Source organism: Parus major, chromosome 1, assembly GCF_001522545.3.
Source record: "Parus major isolate Abel chromosome 1, Parus_major1.1, whole genome shotgun sequence".
In the NCBI taxonomy this organism is placed as follows: domain Eukaryota; kingdom Metazoa; phylum Chordata; class Aves; order Passeriformes; family Paridae; genus Parus; species Parus major.
The window spans coordinates 92,260,501-92,276,987 of record NC_031768.1 but is presented as its reverse complement, the minus strand read 5'-3'; the positions used below and the strand labels follow the sequence as shown (position 1 = coordinate 92,276,987).

Genomic DNA, 16,487 nt, shown 5'->3' with positions numbered 1-16,487 from the left:
TTTATGGTTAATTATCCATGGTCTATTTACAAAATAAATCAAGCCATTGTGCACCACCAGGATTTGTGGCCTCATTTGAACTTTGCTTTTCATTAATCACTTTAAAAATAAAAGCTAACTAGTTTGGGTTTTTGTTTTTTTTTTTTCTTCTTTTTGGTTTATTACTTGCATCTGGGTATAAATTGTAAAAATGATGAAAGAACAAAGTATGGATTATTCACTCTCAGTTTCATGACTTACATGATCTCAGTCTTGTCTTTCTCCACGTGCCTAAACAGATGCACAGTCCAAAAATTCCAACATTCTGTAAGAAATGTAATCACAAGAAGATTGAAATATTTTTATACTAAAACTTCGAGTTATAAAAAAAAACAAAACTGCAAAAAGCTTGCCTTAAGAAACAAAAAGGTGGGCAAGCATCTACAAACATATTTAAGACAGTGAAGGAGGCAAACGAAATTACTCATGTAGACATCTAAATAATACACAAATGTTTGTGACAGCTGAGTACAAGGCTATTTTGTTTAGACAAAATCTACATGCAGGCAGAAAATGGATATCTGATTTCTTTACAGTGCTTACAGTTTATACAAGAAACTAGAAATATTTTTTTTCTGAAAAATGGTTCAATCATGTAAGAAGTTTAGCTCTTGTCCCTGTGAGAAGAAAGAGGACTACTGAATTTCTGAAAACTAGCCAATGGAGAGGTAGGCAAAAGACATTTTTAGCTGCTCTGTTAATAAAACCCAACTAACTGTATTAACACTTATTTCATTCCGACAGGAAAAGAAATACACATTAGTGTAACACTGTAATTCTTAACTAAGAAAGACTGAACAGTTTATTTGTCTCCACTATGAATGATTCAGGTAAAACTGAAAAATAAGAAAGGGTGATAAACAGACACGATAAAAGTATATGTAATGGCAGTTTATGAAAATGTCACTCCTCCTTTTTTTTTTCTTTTTATTTACCAGTCACCCTTAAGTGTCCTTTCCCTTTACTAAGACAAACACAAAGTCACAGTGCTCCACTTAATCCCTAATGAAATGCTACAGAGAAAGTTGTGCTGTCCAGAGGTCAAAAAATGTGATTTTGCTGCACTCAAGACTACAACTTTTTATTTCTAAACTCCTGAGCTGGATGCAAGTATAAAGGCAACTGAACTTAACTAACAGATATATCTTAGAAACGAAGATAAAGACCTGAAGCTAAGAAATTAGATCATTAGTACTACATATTATTACTAATAGGAGCTCTGAAAGATAATTTTTGCTTGCCTGTTGGTGTGAAAAAGGATTGTAGAGATTTGAAAAGTTAAAGAAACCCACTGCCTCCTCCTCCACTTTGCAGATGGCTGAGATGCTTTAACTTTCATTTCCAAACGTAAATTAGCTCCTACTTAAATGAAAGTAAAAATTTAAAGCTGCCTCCACCTGATTGCAAAGCACAGCGGCCGGGCTGGGAGAATGGATAGGCCTTCAAAGAAAATAAAAGCCTTTTTAAGCGACTCCTCATATGAACGCCTGCCCTTGCAGCAGCAAGCTGTGGCCCTACAGCCGCTTTCCATTATAAATGCTAAATTGGGAAATGTTTAACATTCTTTGTTTAATCTTTGCAGTATAAAGAAAAAACAGCTGATTCTTAGAAACATGACAGCCTGAGCAACCATTAGTGATCTGCCTCCCCCTTCCTCAAAGCAGAACAGGCCATTTCCAGCCTCAGTGGCGACTGACACGTTTTATTCAGGAATGTATATTTAGATGGGACCTAGAAGACGCGATTGAAACTTTGTCATTTTTTTTTTCCAACAGTGTAAGGGGCCGATATTTAAACCAGGATATTTAATAAAAAATTCTGAAGAGAAAAACAGTTTAAGAAATATACATAGTGGAAACTACGGACAAAGGTGGCTTCAGATACTTTCTGCACTGTTTTCTGTTAATATTTTTTCACAGTCCTTCCATGAAGAAGTGTGTCACTATTTATTTTGATTTAAAACATTATCAACTGAGTGTATTTTTTTCTTGTTCACAGTACAGTCAAAGCAGCAAGTCCATCTATTCTGCTGCAACCATTCACATATAAATCAGCACAAACTCGGGAACGAGCACTCCTCTCAGCTGCTTACACAGACAAACTCTCTTTGTATCTTGTCTCTGAACTTCCCTAAAGGGGTGAGTTTCATCACGTGTACGAGAAGTCACACAAGTCAGAGGTTTCTTCAGTTGAAATTATGAAGTAATACCTCAAATCGAGTCCCCACAGAAACTGAACTAACTGAAATAGCCAGGTTTTTTACAAGATTTTACCCTGAAGCACACTTTCTGGATCATCAAGTCCAGCTCCCTGCTCCCTTCTACTACAGATATTAAAGGTCACTTCTTAAAGAGTTGTTTTTAAGCCTCTGCGTCAAGAAGGTGAAAAGAGCTTAAACGTCCTTCCCACAGCAGCCATGAGCATTCAGTAGCTGGCAGTGACTAGACCAGACATCCAGGGAACAAATCCATGAGCAAACGAGGATGCTCTCCTTTGGATACTCTCCTTCCCCACAGGGAAAGGAGACAGCAAAGAACATCCTCTCGTGGGGCTCCCTGATGGACGCACTCGGTCCAAACAGAGCCCTTGCTTTGTTTAGTGACAATAACACGAAAACAACAACCACGGCACAGAGGAACAAAAGCAAGGAGCATCCAGGTGCTGACCCTGCTGGAGGCCCTGCACACGTGCCCACAACTCCTCTGCACCGCTGGACTTCAGTGCCCCTTCCCTGCGGGTGGCACGGCCCACCTGCACACACAGCAAGGCAAGGACGCACAGGTTCTCTCCCGGAGAAACGAGCCAGCCGCTGTTCGCTGCCAATGCAGCAGGTCAGAGCTTTGGAAAGGAGGACGGCAGCAACCTTCAGTGCAGCTAGGCCTGGTACTTTTGTTACAACTACTCAGAAAACATTGCTTCCTGCAGCACTTCCTAGGGACTCCTGCGAGGCAAAAAGACAGGGACACTACTGAAAGCGCTAGCAATGAATTACTGATAGTGAAGGACACAAAATTGTCATGAACTTCAACCAAAGTGTGAGAGTTGCAAAAATGACTGTTCTGAGGAAGGGAGGGAGGGAGGAAGCCTTGCAGAATAATTGCTAAATAAAAAGCCTGCCGTAGCTAATTCAGCACATTGCTGGAAACAGCAAAATAATTTAGCTAGCTATTTTTCAAATACACCCAACCCCAAGTATGTCTCAGGGAAGAGAAATAATGAAATTTTAAAATAAAAATTAATGTAGAGCTCTTTTCATTTTTGTTGCTGTTTTTAAATCTTTAGGGTTCATATTTAACCTTTTCTCTAAAATAACAAACTTGAATTTAAGAAAACTAAGGCACAGATCTTCACAGAGACAGGACTCAAACAGCTTATGTTTAAAAATAAAATAGCAGAGTCTTTTTAAGTTGTGAAGTGAAGACTTATTCATTAAAACTGAATATTAACATCTCATTTCAGAAACTGTTCAAACCATCCCTTTTGCCTATTTTGCCTATGAATTTAGGCAGACAGAAGTTTCACAGGTTGCATGTCTAGCATCTGGTCAAGTCAAATCACCCTCTCCTCCATAAATTAAAATTAGATTTCCATTCTGCAGAACACACAAAATTCCCTCGTTCTGGTTGCTGTTCAACCGTGCATATATAACCAGAGTTTTAGCAGCAGGCATGTACAAGGGCTTTTCCCCTTTTTAAATTAGAAAATACCCAGGAAATAATTAAAGGTTTGTTTGACCATTAAGGAAGGTTAGTGCCTTGGTGGTAGTCCACCCAAGCAGACAAAGCAAAGCTGGGGACTGAAGACCTGGGAAGTTAGGGGTAACCTAGTGACACGCAGAGAAATGTCTCAGCAACTGAAAAGCAGGCAGATGCCTTTAAGAGGGGAAATTGCTTGTCTGCCATTAAAAGTTACCGGGTTTTGTACACCTATTCCAAATAAGTCTCCCATTGCAATCAGTGCCGACAAAAAACTTACAGACTGAGACTCTGAAAAGACAAGCAGAAAGTAATTTTCACTCAAAGACAAATGATTACTCTTTTGATTAAGTCAAACACTGGACTCATTAATGAGCATGTTCTCTGTAAAGTTACACCATTTACATCTTCCAAACATTTCATAAAGGGCTGACAGCCATGAGGGATACCAGGATAAGGGATTTTAAGCATGTTACTCTCCTCCACTGCATGCAACTATGTTATAAACTGCTATTGATATTCTGATTCAGCCACACCTTACAATTACATAGGTTTTCAGATCCTATAATTCCTACAGGATAGTCTTCCAGAATTTAATCATCTGATGAAGGTTACTTTCATTTATATATTATCATTACATTATATAGGATTATTAAATCTTATATATTGTTAGTGTCCACAGTCTGGCCTGTGTGGCAACACCAGCCTGAAATTTAAATAATTTTTTAACCTCTACAAATTATTTCAATGTCTTCTCCCTATGTATCTGAATTGATTTTATAAACATTAATGAAATAGGTTTAGAATATATCTGAAGGGCACAATAAAACAGTATCTGCCAGTATAATCCCTAAGTGATTCTTTACTGAGACACAAATGGAGGAAGAAGTTGTTTTCATTGCCCAGAGCCAAAGCAAGGGCTGGTTTCAGAATCCAGGTGTTCCAATACATTTGTTAATATATGTGTACTCCCCAGCAGTTTGGAGAAATATACTTACACTGCTTAAAACATACATACAGAGCTTAAAATATTCTACTTCCTGTTTTCAAAAAACCCTGTTTCATTTAAAGTTTGTCTCGGGGATCACTGTTGAACGATGTAAGCTTCAAATATTTTTTCTATTATTCCTGAAGTGGGCATAATTCACATGGAGACTCATTTTACAGCTCTTTTCTAATGCCAGAAAAACACTTTAAAATAACTGAGGATTGAGCCCTATAACTTCATCATTGACCTAATAGACTCCTGACATCGTATCAGCAGAATTAGTGGCATTACACTGGGGAAGAATCTGTCCAAGAATGTGCACGCAGACAAGAACGATTTGCAAAGGCCAAAAGAAAACAAAACCTGGCACAATGCTCGCAACCACAAACAGGTCAGATCCTCAGAGGATACAACTAGGAATAAATTGGTTGCAATAGCTACAGGAACAATTTCCTCCTGTAGTATGAACAGAAAAAAAAAAGTATTAAGTTTTCTTTTTTACTGACCCATTTCTTCCCTTTCTTGAGCCTAAAATGCCTCATTTTCTTTTCTCTCTTTTTTTTTTTTTTAAAAAAAAAAATAAATAATTATTTTAGCAGGGCTCTATGTACTTTTTCTTGCATTTGACAGAAGTAAATTAAAATATCCCAACCAATTCTAATTAGAAGAATCTCTGTATCTTTATGGACATCAATCAGTTAAAATAGAAATGAATAAAGTTCAGCACAACCTAAAATTTCACTGTTTTCCTGCACTTGCTGCTGTTACACAGAGACTGACCTGACACTTACATTAAGGTCAGGAGAGAAAAGGGAAAAAGCTTTCATTGTATACATCCAAAAGTTGGAGGGCGGGGTAGAAGATAGAGGAGGAGAGAGGCAGAAACACTGTGCAGAAGCTGGGGATGTTCCAGAGCACACTGTGACAAGAAAATACTCAATAAGAATTCCTCCAGCCAAAACCAGATCTTAAATAGATCCATTGTCTTGCAGCCTGAAGCCCTTAAAAAGGCTCAAAATTAAAGTCTGTGCTGTGGGCACCCAGTCGTTCTTTCCTTTCATCAGGATTTGCAGGTTTTAATACAATCTGTCGTCAGGAAAAACAGTAGAGCTGTACAGTCCAGAGAGGTAACAAAAGCGAAAGGCAGGCGAGAGTTACATAACTGGCTTTTTACATAAATATTACATTGAGAGATATTTTGCTTTTCAGAAAGGAAAAAAGATTAAAAAAAAAAAAACAAACCTCAAACTAACATCAGAGAATTCAATCCAACTTCACTTACTTCTCATCCCTCTTTCACTTTGCAACATGTATCGAATAGTTGAAGTGAGGTGTTTCTTTTCCTTTTTTCATTACAACAAAACAAATTACCAATTCAGCCTTAAACACTTCATAACAGATTGTCTGGTATTACCTGAGAAGTGCACCACATCATGGAAGATGGAAAAAAGTCTTATTTTCAAGCATAAGCAAGCCTGCCTTGCTTATCTGCAGCACGGGGCAATTAGAAATGACCATGGATGTTAAACAAGCTCGCCTCTGTACAGTCTGAGAAAAGGAAAAAAAAAAACCCCTGCAAGTCTCCCCATCTGTTATTTCCTTTTTCTTTTCTTTTTTTTTTTTTTTGGCTGTAGGAAAGCAAAATTATGCAAGAGCTTTTGAATGTAAAGCCTGTGTGTGCTTTTTCCCTTTTTGTCTCTGTGTACACGGTATGTGCTATTGCGTAACCGAGCACGGAGTGGGCGGCGAGCATTTACTATTGATTTACACTACTCCTCACACTGAGCAGGGAGACACAGAGGTGACATGGCCATGCATTTAAGGTTTGTGCCAAGGAGAGAGAGAAGCAAAGCATGTAAAAACAGAACTGTGCCTTTCTGAACTAAATGCAGTTTTCCCAACCTTTTTTGTTTTCATGCCCTTTGGTAGAGGAGCAGATGATTAACAAAACTCACAAACCCCTCTGTCCAAAAGTAAGGTTTCCCTCCCACACACCCATGCCCAAATCCTATTAGTAACTACAAAAACCTACCAATTAGTGCCATTGTGACACTTCTTGTGCCAGGTATCAAGATGCCTAGAAAGCTCTTACTGACCATAAGGGTCCATTAAGGTTACAAACAGAATTATTTTTTTTAATCATACTATACATGAGCCTTTTACTAATTTCTTTAGGAACTACTTTAGGTTTGCAGGAGCACAGAAATTGCATACACTATGCACAGTACACAATACAAAGCCTTGGATTTCTTGAGATGATTGGGTGACGTGGAAATATGAGAATTAGAGACAGGAAACAAGGAAAGTTCAACCTATATTGTTCACTTATTAAGCCTGCCAAAATATTCATATTTTTCTCTCTTTTCCACACTCCCGAAGCCCTCAGTTTAGACAGACAGGCCCGTAGCTCATTAATGAGAATAATTTTGAGTCAGTAGTGGGAATTGTCTCATCCACACTGGTGAATGCCCACCACATTGCTGAATCCTTTGCCTCCAAGGTGAGACATGGCTGTGCAGATTCTGCCTGCTCCCACTTGACCCTAGGTCCTACAAAGCAAGGGAACACCACCAGGCTGGCACAACACTGGGCTCCGCGGCATCCACTCATTTATTGGGTGTGGGATTTCTCTAAAGAAGTCTGAGGGATTCCAAAGCATGTTAACATACTTTAAAGGATGCTGAAAGACTGAAGACTAAAAAGAAGTTTATTACAAGCCACAGCAGACACTGAGCCTCATACTGGAAATGAAACTGTGTGTGCTGATTAAGAAAAAATAAAATAAAATAATGAAAAAAAATCAAGTATCAATGCTCTTAAAACTTTTTTTGCACTATCTTTACTGGAAGACACAAGCTCCCCAGATTACCTTCTTCAAATTGTGTTTAATGGACAACATGTTTTTTTTCACAGATCTGACATCAGACATTTTTTCAGGTCCTAAAATAGTACAGTGAGCAAACAAAAAACTCTATGTTATAAAAAAGGCAAACCCTATTTTAAGGAAATTACACAGATATGCAATGTTTCTGACTATTCTGTTTTTTGGTTTGTTTTTTTTTTCCTCTTACCCAGGTCCACATCTACTAACATTAAATATGGTACTATCAGCCAGCATGCAGTCAGGATCTCTGTCAGACTGTTAGGAAAAGAAAACATTCATTCACCGTCTTGCACATGCTTATTCATTTTGTTTGCACATAACTGGAATTGCATTGAAACTACCCAGAGAAGTTTTACACAAAAAGTCACGTGCAGCCTAACTAGTCTGATTTGTCTTAAAATGAAACTGACCCTGAAAGGAAAAGAGCAAGGTCTTCATTGAACGGGACCTAGTCATGCAACCTGAATTAAGCACTTACTAATATACAGATGGGGCCAACCCAAAACATGCTCAGGCATGTTTCCTTTGCTCACATGGGGAATGCTGGGGGGAAGAAATGAGACCCAGAAGGCAAACTCTACTTCCCTGCCATGCAGCCACTAGAAACGATGCTCCACAAGCAACTTCGAGCGATGCTATGCAAGGTGAGTGTTTCATGAAGGCTGTACCACAGGACCAGCACATCAAACAACAAAACCCTGCACTCTTCTGACAAGACTATGAGTGAAAAAGAACATGTTTTTCAGCACCATTTGTAGTCTTAATCTGGATGTTTGGTATATCCTCATCCTATGGGATGCAGTTTACAAGCATAAAATGCTTTACAGGATGTTATATAAATAGATACAGAAAGAGACTAAAGAAATAACAGCTAAGGGAAGCCAAGCTCAGATATTGGTAAGGAAAGCACCAATGCTGGTGTGCTTGCTTTATCTTTGTCCAGAGTACACGTATTTTTAAGCCCATGTTAGCATGGCAGATTCTAACATACTGTACATATCAGATTCAGATCTGATTCACCCAAAAATATGAGGATACAAATAAGAGAGTTCAGATCTGGTATATTCTGTTCTTGAAGGCTATCAAGCGAAGCTGAATAAAGTTTCCATTATAACCCCCTTGCCTTCAATCAGTCAAAAACCTTGGAAACCTCACTACGTAAATTTTCTGTTCCTAATGTTTACTGAATCTTAAATTTCACGAAAACTTGAATAAACAAAAGTTCATCTATTTTGCACATACAGAATGAGAAATAAACATCCAGAGATTAAAGAGAAAAGGAAAAAGAACCTTAAACTATCTACAGAAAAAGCGCAGAAAACAACAGAAAATATGAATGGACTCACAAAGTCAATAGTGGTTAGATTTGTTTCAAGAAAAAGCTTTCTACTCTGATGAAAATACTTAATTTTTTTAAAATTCCACATACCTATAAAATTCTACCAGACCTTTTATGAATACCATCTTGGATACACATTTAGGTCAGAAAACCCTAAAAGAACCCCTATGTGTGTGCTAAAAACCCTTGTATTTGTATCTAATTGTATATTACATTCTTTAATTTCTCTGATAGATGTTCTCCCTACAAGAGAACATGACTACAAAGTAACATTATTTTTCTCTATGTAAGAAAGCTGGTTTGGATGGATTTTTTGAGTTTTGATTAGTGAAACACATTAATAGCAGATGCATTTTGCATGTATCAAAGATACTATAGCTCTGTATTTGCAGAAAAACAATGTGACTTCTAATTAAAGACTATCATAAGGGAGAAACTAAGGTTATAAACAAGTTATTACTCTAGGATTTCATGATTTTGCATGTAAGCTTAATGTTTCTCAAAACAGATTCTGTCTTTTTAATGACTGTAGGAGGACATAAGCACAGTGCTAGGTTGCCATGGGCTTTTAATGGCAAATTGAATAATAAAAAAATATTAAAATGATAGAGACAAAACCTAAATATACTAGGGATGCTTGCCAACTGTTCCTGCTAGTTAAAGAATCAATAAACCTTTGCAGACCTTGTGCAACATGACTTTACTTGCAACAAAAGTAATTCACAACAAGTATGCTTTTCTTGGCAATTTACCTTTACTTTTCTCCTGCCGACTTCTTTTTCACATGAACCTTTTGGACTCCACTGTTTTGGAATGACCATGACACAGCAGAAGTTGCTAAACTTTCCCCACCCCTCAGCTAACCTATTAAACATGTGTAATGGTGTTATTTCCTAATGGTTCCTACAGACTGATGTATTTCCAAGACGGTTTTAGTCAAAATGAATGGCAGTAAAATTGGCAAAGACTCAGAAAGCAATGTCCAAGGAGACTAGCAAGGAACTCAGAAAAAAATTGTCTCTGGATATTTTTGCCATGTCTGCCAGAACCAAAATAATAGAGGTTATGTCAGTGTTTCCATAATAAACATCAGTTTTCAAGATTATAACTCAGCTGCAAAGATCTGATCCAGACTGAAATCAACACATGTGGGGCTTTAGATACAGAGTAATTTTATTTTTTTTTAACTCATATTTCCCCTGCTGCATAAGAAATCTAATGTTATAATTTAATCTGGTAAGTAATTACTAATTTATCAGAATTAGGGAAAGGAAGTAGAAAACAAAATTCAGAATTCACAGTAAATGCTTTTTGGGATTGTGTAACTTTCCTTCCAGATATTCCCTGTGAGATTTTGACAAGACTAAATTCCTAAAGTAATTGTTGGATCAGTATAATCCTTCAACAAACCTTAGTATCTGTTTTGCTCCCTAAAAGCAACATCTTGTTTTGAAGCAAGTGTGACTTCTTATACTGTGCAGCAACCATGAGATAAGACTAGGAGGGATTCAGAAGAACTTCCAGGACAGGCCAGTTAATTTTTGAAGTACTGTAATTTATCACATTAAATCACTTTATTCCTCTCAAACACCACTCCTAAAACACACAGGTTTCATCCTGAGGGAGCCTGAATAACTCAAGGATATTCAGACAATGGGTAGATGACAATCCTGAGGCATCCCTGAAGTGCAGAGGGCATGGTGAGGTGTGAGAGCTGTGCCCAGAGCTGAGAGCATCCTCCAGCCCAGAGGCTGGAGCTGCTCCTGCCCAAGCCACCACTGAACCAGGTCTGCAGCTCCTTGTTTCATAGAGCTTTACATGAGGAAGTGACAACATCTCCCCTAACCATTAGGCCTTTCCCAAAGCTTCTCACTGTTCATGCACACATGACTTCAAACTCCTCTTTAGTCCAAGTATCTCAATAGATACAGTAAAAACAGGCGCCTTCACAGGACACTTAATGTGGCTCGAAAATCAAATTTCCAGGAAGCACCTAGGTGATAGGAAACCGTGGTAACTGAGTATATTAACATATACCTGGAAGAGTTTTTCAAGTAACAAAATAAGCAAGCTGAGTGAAAAATGGCTTGCACCAAACCAAGTAATTCGTTCAGGAGCAAAACTCAGATATTCTAAGCTGCCTTTTCTATCTGCAGAGAAAAATCATTTTAGACTAGATACTTTAGGAAAACCTATATTACATGAGCTAAAGACCACAGTAAGCCTTTCAGCACTTGACATTTTAATTTTCTGTCTTTGGTTCTGTCATACTAAGTATGGCCGGTCTGAATATGAATATACACATGTTGGTGTTTGCCTTTCTTCTGCTTTGCTGCAAGTTCCTCAGAATACTGAAACTTGACAATACTTATCAGCTAATGGCATATTTTGAAAACAAATAAATTAAAAAGAAGGGAATTGTTTGTAACACAAAATATCAGTGGTATTTCCTACTGTTATCCTTTCATTCTTACTCAGGACTATGAGAGCACTTTGAACAAAAAGACTCTTGCAAACATCATGCCCTGTGCATAGTTCCACTGGAATCACGACACCGATTAACCAAACGAGGTATTATTCAATTACCCAACTCTGTGACATATTTACTATTAATTCTACTCACAAATGGGAAAATAAGTTCACAGATTCGAAATAATTTGTGCAAGACCTCCCTGTAAGCAAGTGGTCGAGCTGGAAATAGAATGCCAAACTCCTAGCTGCCAGCCTCTTGCTGTAAACTCCTCAATACTACCTGTATTATTAAAAAAAAAAACAAAAAAACACAAGAGTGACAAGTTTCAGGCATTTTTCAGCAGCCTTGATTTATCTGAACAACCTCAACAAAAAGCTATAGACTAAGAAAAAATTGCCTTTTAATCCTCCTCCGAATAGCTGTAAAGTTTTCTTTATCTCTAGTAAGGTTAAGGCTTTTCTGATTTTAACTACCTATATTACAGCTATGGATATTGCTACAACAGAGACAACAAAGAGTGTTTAAACAAGCATCAGAGATTTACAAACAGAAGGCTAAGACAGACATATATGTGCACACACTCAACATTATTTCTGAAAGTTAATTTTGCACTTAAATGCTTTCCTCAATACTCTACCACCCAAGTTCATCTGGAGAGACTGTAGGACCTGAAACAAAGAAGATCTGTTGTATAGCAGAAGCAGAAAGTTGAAAAGCACAGTGTGCAAGGCTTATTGTAAAATAGAAACTAGAGGTAGCACTTTTTCAGACTGTGGGCCAGGATTTTTATTTTATAGACTTATTTTAAGGTAAAATTAAAAATGCTACGCTTTGACTTCGGAAGAAAGTACACAATGACTTGTATTAAGCAAATTATTAGATAAAGTAAATCTTCTGTCACAATTGCTGCTCGTATTGGAAGGAAGTTTTCTTACCTTTTTATTTTGTTCGCTGAGAGGCAACAGTGTCATCCCCTTAGTCAGTGTCAGCTACTCTTTTATTATACAGAAGGCAAGTAATAGCGAAACTGTGCTGATCTGCCTGCCTTCACTCTATATAGTGTCTATATTTATAGGCTTTTGCTTCTATCTGAATCTATATTTATCTGCTTTATCTGCCTACAGTGCATCTGCTTCTCGTACACACAGACATATATACATACACATGTGTGCATGCACACAAATATACAGACACATATAAACACACATACGGGCATACCCCGAATATGGGTGCTTACAGCAGGCTTCTGTGCCACAGCAACATTTGTATAAATATAAACATATGCAGTGTACACAATATAAACCAAGGCATGCACAAAGAAAATCATCAGCTATTGCATGAATATGCCTTGCTGGCTTTGGAAAGGTTTATTATTCAGCAGGCTGCCTAGTCAAGAGGATTGTATACAATTAGTTTCCTTTACATTACTCCACTGTTGTAGCTTTGCAAGCAGTAGCATTTTATGCTGTTATTTTGCTGGGAGTTTTTTTTCCACGTAAGCATAGCTGGCACAGTTGTGAAATCACTGCCATCCTGTCAGGAGATGGATTCCCTGTTGGTACCACTAACACTTTCCCTCAGGCTAGTCATTAAAAGGCAAGAGTTAGGCCACCCTATGCCAGCTCAGGAGAGCATTCCCTGGGGGGGAGGAAGAAGGTATAACCTCAGATCCAGGTCAATCTGGCAATTTTAAGACCAAACATTCCTTAGGCCTTAAAAGTAATCATAATTTTCCCAGATTAACAGGGAATAAATGGAGATAATCATCTTCACAATGAGGAGAAACCATCATGCCACACTTTCCTGTATTACCAGATGCAGTTGCAGGTATTCTGTCCCATTATTTTGGACTGGAGCTATATCTCATCTCAGCCTTTTTGGTTGCTTTTGGTTTCTGGGGAGGCTTCTGTTAAGACAATGAGAGCTGCCAGGGGAGATGATGGAAGTGGAGTATGTGACAGTAAAGATCTCTGTGTTACCATAATGTGATAAAGCTTCCATCAGGCCAGTTATCTAAACAGATCATAGCATGTTTCTGCTGGACAACCTTAATTCAACACTTGATTAATTCACATCCTACCATCTCCAAGGAGGAGGAGTTTCCACAATATAAGAGCAAAGCCAGCCAAGAAGTCACTGGGGATTTCTTTCTGTCTCCATCATTGCAGAAGCTGCATTTTGGCTTCCCAATTGTTCATAAGGCAGTGAAAATGAAATGCTCATTTAATACATGACCTCTGGACTCTTCTGAAAGGGGGCAGGAACCCCTAAGCCAAAAACTCCTGGGTATATAGGCTAAAGAAAGATTCCAAGAACCCTCTGGGTATCAAGGGCAGCTGAGGAAGACCCATAATCCTTTCTAAATCCTGCAAAACTTCAAACAGGGTCAAACAAAACATCCTGGCATTTTACAGGACCAAAAAACTATACTTAATTCTAAAAATCCAGTCTCCTCTGAAAACCAGGTAATAAGTACATTAACTAGTAACTTAATGAATAAATAAATTATCATTAGGATGTGTTTAAAAACCCCAATTAAGTTTTGTAACTCCAAATCAGAAAAAAACCCCAGCCCTTAAGAAGACTTTTTATGTCAAGATCAGGTTGGATAACTAAACCAGCAATATTACTACAAAATCAAAGACTTTTGGATAATTCTTTCATTCAGTTGATCACACTGAAGAACAGCTCCTGTAGTAATTTTATGTTTATCCAGTATTTGATGGTCCATTTGAAAGGGTTTTCAGAAAATCTACAGATAAGATGGTATTTAAATATAATATATATATATATTTCACACAGATTTTCTATGTATCTTCATTTAATTCCTTTTAGTCTTCCTCTTCCCATTTCTCAATCATTACACTGAACTGCAGCTACTGAACAAAACTCTGTTCATGCTGTCCTCACAGTTAAAGTTATCCTTACCCTGATGGCTGACACAGTCACCTCAAAATTTAAAAAAAATGTAATTGCATCATCTTAACTTACTGTTTTTATAACTGCTCAGCTCAGTTTAGTAACAGGGGATCCACTCTACTTGAAACATTTTGCTGTTTTGCCACCTACAAATAAAATACCAATTTGAAAGGAAAGAGAAGGATTTTTGGTTAGCTCCTGCATTATCTAAACACCATCAGTCTGGTAGGATCTGGTTTGAAAATACTAACATACTACTAAAAATGACAGTTTGTGAATTACTGTAATGGCTCCACATTTATGGGATCTTTAGCAGTGACCATTTAGCAACTAGTCCATTATTTTTTTCTCAGCAGGGTATTTCAAAGTTTTAGTGTGTTTAAGAGCATTTCTAAATTGGAAAACATTATTTAATTATTCACGCAGAGGCAGATTGATTATAGAATACAGTCTTTTTTTGAGGGTGCACTACAATATACCTTTATATGTATAAGAAAGTATTCAAGCACTTCTTTGATGCACAAATGTACAAACTCCTACCTCATTTGTTCAGCATTCTTTGAAATTTTGTAGGTAGAACATAAAAGGAACCTGTTTAATGCAAACTCTCTCCTTTCTTATGACAAAGAGAGTGAATATTACTGGAGTTCAAGAAACCTTCTCTCTGTATATATACATTACACTGAAAAATATAGGCTGGGACAAATGTCTAAGACATCTTACATTGCTTAAATGAACTTAGCATATGATATACATCTATCCCTCATTAGGAACCCTTCTATTAGATTTAATAACTGATAGCTAGGATCTTAAACACACTATATTATTACTTGGAGAAGCTTTGATGGTATGTTAAAATTGAAATTAAAATAGCACTTTATTTCCAAATAAATTAAAATATACAAATTTAAGCCCTATTATTCCTTTCCCCCCCAAAAAAATGACTTATGCAATTTTATACTGATGCAACTCTGTGGATTTATAACTCGATATTACATTAAGATAATCACATACATGCATGAAGTTGATCTGATTTAATTACTTTAGTAAAAATATCAATCCTTTCAAATAGAGCAATTATATTAGCTAAAATCTATGCACATATTGGGCCTTAGTACATGTCTGAGACCTTCTAAGACAAAATGGTAAAGACCAGCTGTCCATTCCAATGTTCACATTCCTGAATAATCTTAAAAAAGTTGAAACTGCTCAAAATATGTCAGTTTAAAAGTAAATAAATTACATGGGCCATGGACTAATTTGTTGAGTCAGAATTTCAAGGACCAACAGTAAGCATTTATACATTAGAAGAAAATATTTGTCCAATTTATCAACAGACAAACACTAATGAGAAATTATAAAAGAGAATTCTTTCAATGAGTTCAGTGAGACAAATTCAAAGAATGACATGGACACTGTAAAGCAACCAAGTCTGCTTAGCCACTCTGCATAGAAGGGGCAGAAACCTCACCAGGAAGGATTGATCAATGCTGCTTTTTAACAAATGAAGTTTTAAGCCTCAGATACACAGGTGCAACTTGGCACCATCATAATCTCTTTATGCAGCAGAAGCTTTCACGTGGCCAGCAACACTTAAAGATGGAAACAGGGTAGGAGCTCCTGGTTCTTTATAACTCTTACATATTCTGTGGTTCCCTTAACACAGAAAACAGCCTTATTTTTCATTAAAAGAAAGCAGAAAAACATTTTTGAGAAACAGAAAAAAACAAAAAGAAGAGAAAAAATTATTTAACTCTGTAGATTATCTTGACCAAAGTAATGAATTACCTCAACATATGCTGACAAAAACTTAAGGCACTGACTATATTAATCCTACCACTGTTAACTTAAATTGGTCATCCCAACTTTTCTGCAGAACTGTTGCAAATTATTTGTGTCCTAACAGAATGGAAGAAAAATATCCTACTCCCTGCTGTAAGCACTAAAAGCTATTGAGAAAGGTTTTTGTAGATAATTATCTCAGAAAACTTTCATGAAGGCTCAGGGGGAACTGAATCAAATACCTGATGTGGGCCAGTAAAGAAGACCATGTTTTCCCATGGAAGGATGAGAGGATCGGCACAAGTGGAAATATATAAAATTCTATTTAAACATGAAAAAAAAAATGGTGTTGAGGGTACTCAGACCCT

General features: G+C 37.2%; 1 non-coding gene across 1 annotated transcript in view; it reads right to left on the bottom strand.

The window, feature by feature from the left end:
- LOC107206155 overlaps positions 1 to 16,487 on the bottom strand; it is a 416,470-nt gene that overhangs the window by 201,232 nt on the left and 198,751 nt on the right. The window contains exon 5 of the transcript XR_001522283.2: positions 241 to 304. This is a non-coding gene — a transcript (uncharacterized LOC107206155). The remainder of the gene's footprint in view (positions 1 to 240; positions 305 to 16,487) is intronic.